Raw genomic sequence first — 8373 nt, 5'->3', positions numbered from 1 at the left:
GATACCTGCTATGCTGATGAGGTACCATAGATACCTGCTATGCTAATGAGGTACCATAGACGCCTGCTATGCTGATGAGGTACCATAGACGCCTGCTATGCTGATAAGGTACCATAGATACCTGCTATGCTGATGAGGTACCATAGATACCTGCTATGCTGATAAGGTACCATAGATACCTGCTATGCTGATGAGGTACCATAGATATTTGCTATGCTGATGAGGTACCATAGATACCTGCTATGCTGATGAGGTAACGTTATAATCATTAGAGAGAGTGAGTGTTTCTACCAGAAAGGTGGTTGGCCCTCCTTGATGTCACGTAGATTGATACGTTGCTGTTTTCATTTATAAAGCCCTTCTACATCATGAGTAAACTTTAGACATACAAGTTAACACACCCGGTCTCAGGGATGTCTAACTCTGGAAATGATTTTGGTCTCCAGGGGGTGATTTAGACCAGGCACGCCAAGTAACTATCAGGTAGAAATGGACATTAGAAGTGGTTCAGGTTCAGATGTGACTATCTGTACCATGCTAGTATTACCCTGCTGTTCATATTGCTTCAGTTAATAACAATACACCATTATAAATAGTTTCCCACATGCTTTTTATTGAAGAATTGTTTTTTGCTATTCAAATATTTATTTTAAAAAATGAGCTAATTTCTAGTGTCTGTGTTTGTTTTTGGGTGTGTGTTAAATTGGCAGATAATGTTACCCAAATTCAGAAAACGTTTTTTTAAATGATGTAAATTATTGGTTCACATTTATGTACTATCAAAATAAAGAGAGTCGCACACTTTATATATAAACTCCCAGTAGTTGATTGGGTATTTAGCAACGTTTTGGCTTCTCCAGGGTGTGGCCCATCAGCTTCATGGTTTGTTTTTATGGGTTTAAATGGTTATTTTATGGATATAAATAATAACATTCCTTAATATTATTACTTACATCTTGCTATTCAGTAAATGTTACTTCGGTTAGGATTACTCAATCACCAGGTATAGAAACCCTTTAGTTAATCTGATCAACACTAACAAAACAGTATGGGTTTATAGCGCTCTTGCGCCTCTCCGTGGTCACCTGCGGGTACTACTTGCCTCTTTCTCCACATTCTCTGGGCTCCCAATCCGAGGTAGCGCCTGCTTCAGATCTACACATCAGAGCTGCTTTAGCAATAAACTAGGCCTAGCCCGGTGGTCAGCAACTCTGTGAACCTGCGTTGTAGTCTGTTTTTTTTTACGTGCATTGCAAATGATAATAGTTCCTCAAAAATCTTAGCCTTGGCAGCCACTAGTGGCGTGGCGGCAGGTAGCCTTGAGGTTAAGAGCGTTGGACCAGTAACTGAAAGGTTGCGGATTTGAATCCCCAAGCCGACTAGGTGAAAAATCTTACGATGTGCTCTGCCCTAATTGCTCCTGTAAGTCGTTCTGGATAAGCACGCCTGCTAAAATATAAAATGTAGTGTGCTTAATGGATCTCCACTATTGTCTGGGCTTGATGTGGCCACGCCAACAAATTCAATAAGTAATTTAAAACTGTATGTTCAGTAAGCACAACTTTTATATCAGACCAGGGGTGCAGTTTCTTTTACGCCTGCTATATTTAGGCTAGGGGTAAAAGTGGAAAATGGTGTTTCATAAAGAAAGTATGCATATTTCCCATGTTTTTTCCCGCCTTCTCTCCATGAAATAAAGAAGGTGGGAATCGAAGCCTTTGTAGTCTGAATGGAGAATGTTTTAAGAATGAACTGGTCGCCGGGGAACACAAGTGTATTACCGGTTGGCCACATCAAGCCCAGACAATGGAGGAGATCCATAAAGCCCACTAGCGGATCCAGGCTAATAGTCACGGTGTGAAAGAGCAAAATATCATGATCTGATGATCCCATACATCCAGTGGAAACATAATAAAATACCTGAATACTTTCCCTTTGCGCAAAACATCTCTCTGTCCTGAGCTCAGTGGCGTGGGAAACTCTGAGGACTCAGAATAGGCTAGTTGATACAATGTATCAAATTCGTTAGTAACAGCTTTGGGCCAGATCAAGTTAATTGATTTGATTCAATGTTGCAATATTTAAAGTCAAGATAGATACATAGAAAGGGAGGCAGACAAGCACATTAGAGAGATGAATGCGATTAAAAGAACCTGAATTTGAAATAAGAATACTTGTCACCTTTATATATTTTCACTTAGTTGACAATGGAAGTTATAGGCCTACTGCTGCATTGGCCTATAGTTCCATGCATGGAATAATTTCTTTAGCTGCCAATGGATCACAGTGTGTCAATGTGTCCATATGGCTGGTGCTCTCGCATTAGTTGAATTTAAACTTTTCTATTTTTATTATTTGTATTCATATTTTTATGATTAACTAAGTAACCATGATTTTGAGAAATGAAAAAATCATTACTGAAAGGAAACTGTTCCACGAAAATGTGCATATGAATATCAGAACTGTCACGTAGATCGGTAGAAATGGTAGGATAAATTGAAAGCTTCCCCAAACTTGAAACTAAGAAGTAAAACTAAACTGAGAAGTAATTTATTTGACAATCAGATGAAAACATCATGCCACATTAAAAGATAGGCCTAATACATGTTTACAGTTAAATTACATGTTTTTAGGCCAGACAAAATTGATTCACTGTTTAACGGATTTTCCCCCCAGAAAAGTGAGACGAGAGAGCAAAAAAAAATAAAAAATAATAATAATAATCATTAGGTGGACAAGGATTAACAGTACTTTATCACATTGTCCTAGGCTGTATGGACATGAACAATAGGCAAAATATTCAATTTCAGACTGATTTTCAGATGACTATTATTAATACTCAAATTAACATTAATGAACATTATTCACATAGGATGGATAATAGAATGCAATACTCTATCATATTCAAAAATTATAGAAAAAAAAGTTGTATGAATGTATTATCAGTTCATTAATCTACTTAATTAATTGTGTAGCCTAACAAATTCACGAATGATTGACAATAAATAATTGTAATCAAATTAAAATGTTGATGCATAATAATGAGTTAATTACCTGAATGCATCTCTATAGCCTATAGGCGTTAAAATATTCATACAAATATGATTAGGCCTCTCATAGACTAGGCCTTAGAAAAAGAGGGTCAATCAAGTTAGGTCTGCCAAATTAATGTAGCACTGGAAACAATACATAAATCCAGCCATAGAGTATTACATTTACATTTACGTCATTTAGCAGACGCTCTTATCTAGAGCGACTTACAAATTGCTGCATTCACCTTATGATATCCAGTGGAACAACCACTTTACAATAGTACATCTATATCTTTTTTTTTGGGGGGGGGTTAGAAGGATTACTTTATCCTATTCCTTAAAGAGGTGGGGTTTCAGGTGTCTACGGAAGGTGGTGATTGACTCCGCTGTCCTGGCGTCGTGAGGGAGCTCGTTCCACCATTAGGGTGCCAGAGCAGCGAACAGTTTTGACTGGGCTGAGCGGGAACTGTGCTTCCGCAGAGGTAGGGAGGCGAGCAGGCCAGAGGTGGATGAACGCAGTGCCCTTCTTTGGGTGTAGGGACTGATCAGAGCCTGAAGTTACGGAGGTGCCGTTCCCCTTACAGCTCCGTAGGCAAGCACCATGGTCTTGTAGCAGATGCGAGCTTCAACTGGAAACCAGTGGAGTGTGTGGATGAGCGGGGTGATGTGAGAGAACTTGGGAAGGTTGAACACCAGACGGGCTGCGGCGTTCTGGATGAGTTGTAGGGGTTTAATGGCACAGGCAGGGAGCCCCGCCAGCAGCGAGTTGCAGTAATCCAGACGGGAGATGACAAGTGCCTGGATTAGGACCTGCGCCGCTTCCTGTGTAAGGCAGGGTCGTACTCTGCGAATGTTGTAGAGCATGAACCTACAGGATCGGGTCATCACCTTGATGTTAGCTGAGAACGACAGGGTGTTGTCCAGGGTCACGCCAAGGCTCTTAGCACTCTGGGAGGAGGACACAATGGAGTTGTCAACCGTGATGGCGAGATCATGGAACGGGCAGTCCTTCCCCGGGAGGAAGAGCAGCTCCATCTTGCCGAGGTTCAGCTTGAGGTGGTGATCTGTCATCCACACTGATATGTCTGCCAGACATGCAGAGATGCGATTCACCACCTGGTTATCAGAAGGGGGAAAGGAGAAGATTAATTGTGTGTCGTCTGCGTAGCAATGATAGGAGAGACCATGTGAGGATATGACATGTGAGGACATAATGAAAAAAAACGTTGTTTACAACATGCACAATTAGAAGCATCAATAAATATAGAGAAAGCTTGACTAAATTCGAGCCCAGTAACTTTGCTCACCCCATCCGCCTTCGATTGTCTCGTCTGGCTGCCACGAAAAGCCCCCACCTGGGAGACAATCGATCACATTGTAGAGCTGCTGATCAGCATGAAGGGTGTGCGTGCCACTGGCAATGTACTTTGCTGGACATGCTAGCTGTTCTCGGCAGCGCATCCACTTCAAACTCATTCCGTCTTGGTGTTATCGGTTTTCCTACTACTACTGGTAGTACCGGTAAAATGTAATGAATCCAAATCACTATACAGCTGACACACTTCGATTTCATCAATCATTTTGACTTCAATTTGGTTGTCCAAAATACTATCAGCTTGCACTGCGTATTTCCTGATGAATGCCCTGCTCTCTGGCCAGTCAATTGGTTAAATTACATTGTTGTTTCGTCTATTAATCGCTTCTAATAGATATGAAAATGATACAATAACCATGAATTGAACCAACTGTTTGTTTATAATGAGGGACGCCCTACCTTTAACCTGGACACATAAATAGTAGGAATTTGCGCTGTATTCAGCCAATACCGCATGAAAGAGAAATGAAACATCTGCACGTCGCCTATGTGGAGAAAAGTTAGGCGGGGCATCCGTTAAACAGTAATTCAACTTTGTTCGGCCTTACTATAAAACCCATTACATTTTTTTTTTACATAGGAGGTATGGTGAAAAAAACGTGACCCTATGGAAATCAAATGCCTGTCCAACTGATTCGTTATGGCGCCGGCCCTGGCTGATCTGCTATCTGTATAATCATCAACTTGATTTTGCAATGGTTGAAGAAGGTTATCTAGCAAACATGGCATTTTATATTGAAAGTCAACAGTGTTGTTTTGCTTCAATAGAGTGATCAGGGGCGCGCAACTATAGTTTTCATTCACAGAAAATATATTAGTGCAACACATTTCGCAGAAATATCTTCATTTTCATCAGATGACAACAGAAGTGCAACACCAGATGGCTTACAGTCACACAAGTAAATTAGTATGCAAGGAAAAAACAAGGTATTTATTGGCAAAAATTATGCATAGCCATCATCTTTCTAAGAAAGAATGCTGCCAGCTACATTTTCTAATGTTTTTGTTAATGTTAATCTTGCATTTTACCGGAGAAAAGTAGGCTACACCGAAAGTACAGGAGAAAAGTAGCTAAACATCAGTCAGAGCGCTATCTGCTGCTACCAGCTCTCACAGTCCATCTGCCATCCCCATCCCTAATAGTTTAGCAAAACCGAAACCTACTTGAAGATATCAGCGCTCACTGTTGCCCCTAGTGGCTGGTTTCCACATCATCTCCCGACGTCCTCAGACATGGATGGTCGTTGAATACTGACTTTTATCACAGGTGACCTGGCTGGTCTGCTGATAGAATGCCTGTTTGTGAATTCTCATCTGAGTGAAGTGCAACTGAAGCCCAAATATGTCTAATGCCAAGCAGAAATTACAATGAGAAGCATTTCAGATCTGCGTTTACAAAATTGCAATAAGATATTTCCTACTCGTTTTATCAAATTTTTCTGCGTTAAAAAAGCAGAATTCTGCTTTAACGCGACCCCTAAGTTTAACTTGCTAGTTATCTAAATAAGTGGCTGAATTGCTAAGGAGACCGGGCTTTCTGTCGTGTTTGAGAAATCTGTACAGCTCCCACTGCTATCTTGATTTCCTTACATTTTTCTCCTCCTAGTTCTCAGCCTGTCTGCTCCTCCCCCCTCTTCTCTGAGCAGAGCAGGCAGGCCCATTGCCCTAGTGACTCCAGATTCCTCACAGACACAGCATGTACAGTACACAGGCTGTTCCAGAGCCATTACTATTCTTCCTTCAGACAAGCATCCGTCAAAACTTTGTTCATCTGTACAATGTCTTTCATCTGTACAATGTCATTCAAATGTCCAAACTCACCAAACATTACATTCAACAGTTCCTACCTGTATATGTATAACTCAGTGGAGGCTCCTCAGAGGAGGAAGGGAAATTTCATAAAAATAAAAACAGAAACATTAAAAAAGTTATCCTTTTTAGATAAAACTATACTAAATATATTCATATGTCACCAAATAATTGATTAAATACATTGCAATGATGATCTACAGTAACTTCAACAGCACTGTCTGGGGTAGCACCATGGTGAAGCCAGAGGACAGCTAGCTTCCATCCTCCTCTGGCTACATTGACTTCAATACAAAACCTAGGAGGCTCGTAGGCCTCACCCCTTCCATAGACCTACATGGTAATTATGACCACTTGTGAAGGACGTCCTCCAACCAATCAGCCTTCCCTGGAGCTCAGTTGGTAGAGCATGGTGTTTGCAACGCCAGGGTTGTGGGTTCGATTCCCACGGGGGGCCAGCACAGAAAAAATTCACTACTGTAAGTCGCTCTGGATAAGAGCGTCTGCTAAATGACTAAAATGTAAAAAACTTTTGACATGTTGCCCATCCAATCATAGAATTAGGATCAGAGAGTGAACCTAGTGTGTTCTATTGGGATTGTGCCCCAGAGCATTATGGGGGTTCTATGTGTTGAGAAGCTTGGTGACATTGTTGGATAGAGATTAAGAGTGATATTTGAGCATTTTTGGGATATTATTCAATTCAAATTAGTTTCTTCAAATTACCGGAGACGGAGGAGGTATATTATAAATTGTTTGCTTGGTTTTAGAACTTTAATCTTTGTGTCCAGTTAGTTACATTTATTTACATTTTTTTAAAGTTAGCCTTGCTAACTTCAGTAGCTAGCTAGCTACCAGAGCGGGTGTGCAGTTTTCTCCTCCAGAATGGTAGAATGTCGAACGCTGCCGAAAATGTTGTGGACTTTTTTTTAGGTGAACCCCTTTCATTCTCTGGGGTACAGGGAACATGTGTGAATTAAAAGCGAGGGTTGACCTCTGCCTGAGATCAGTTTCATGAAGAAGGATGAAAAGGTGAGGGCGATCAATACCACCTGGTATCAAAAGTATGGCTGGTTAACAGGGAGCCTTTCATCAAGCCGCCTGTATTCCTGGCCTTGCCTGCTTTTTGGACAATCTGAGCCTTGGTCGAAAGGTGGGTACAGTGAGCTGAAGAACATTGAAATCACGTCTCATGTGCCCGCTCATCCACTGGCACATTGAATGTTTCCTCTCTAGGCACTGTGAGTACCCCTATCAATTTTCTCTCATTACTGTATGTAGAGTCAATCACATACACAATCAAATTATTACACATCAATGATTTTACTTCTTGCTTAGACTAACTAATTCTTAGCTTTTTGTCTAACTATGTAGTGTTTTGTGTTGTTGTTTTTTGTCTTCCCAGTCAAATCCAGTCCTGCACTAAAGTCAAGCCTCTGAACACCTCAACTCGTGCCTCATACCCTCATTCAATCACTGCTGTGATCCCTTTCCAACACTGTAAGTAGCACTCTCATTCACGTTGCTCAAAATATTGTACAATACATTTCTTTATTAAATGCTTTAGGTTAAAATAATTAGTCTTTGACAATTTTTGAAACACACTTTGTCGTCTCTTTGCATTCAGCGCTTATACCGAAGGTCTCTTATCCTCCTAAATGTTTCAAATCAAATCTATTTATAAATCCCTTCTTACATCAGCTGATATCTCAAAGTGCTGTACAGAAACCCAGCCTAAAACCCCAAACAGCAAGCAATGCAGGTGGAGAAGCACAGTGGCTAGGAAAAACTCCCTAGAAAGTCCAGAACCTAGGAAGAAACCTATAGAGGAACCAGGCTACGAGGGGTGGCCAGTCCTCTTCTGGCTGTGCCGGGTGGAGATTATAACAGAACCTGGCCAAGATGTTCAAATGTTCATAGATGACCAGCAGGGTCAAATAATAATAGTCACAGTGGTTGTCGAGGGTGCAACAGGTCTGCACCTTAGGAGTAAATGTCAGTTAGCTTTTCATAGCCGATCATTCAGAGTATCTCTACCGCTCCTGCTGTCTCCAGAGAGTTGAAAACAGCAGGTCTGGGACAGGTAGCACATCCGGTGAACAGGTCAGGGTTCCATAGCTGCAGGCAGAACAGTTGAAACTGGAGCAGCAGCACGGC

Source organism: Salmo salar, chromosome ssa03 (assembly GCF_905237065.1).
Source record: "Salmo salar chromosome ssa03, Ssal_v3.1, whole genome shotgun sequence".
NCBI classification, from domain to species: domain Eukaryota; kingdom Metazoa; phylum Chordata; class Actinopteri; order Salmoniformes; family Salmonidae; genus Salmo; species Salmo salar.
Note: the sequence above shows the minus strand (reverse complement) of the source record.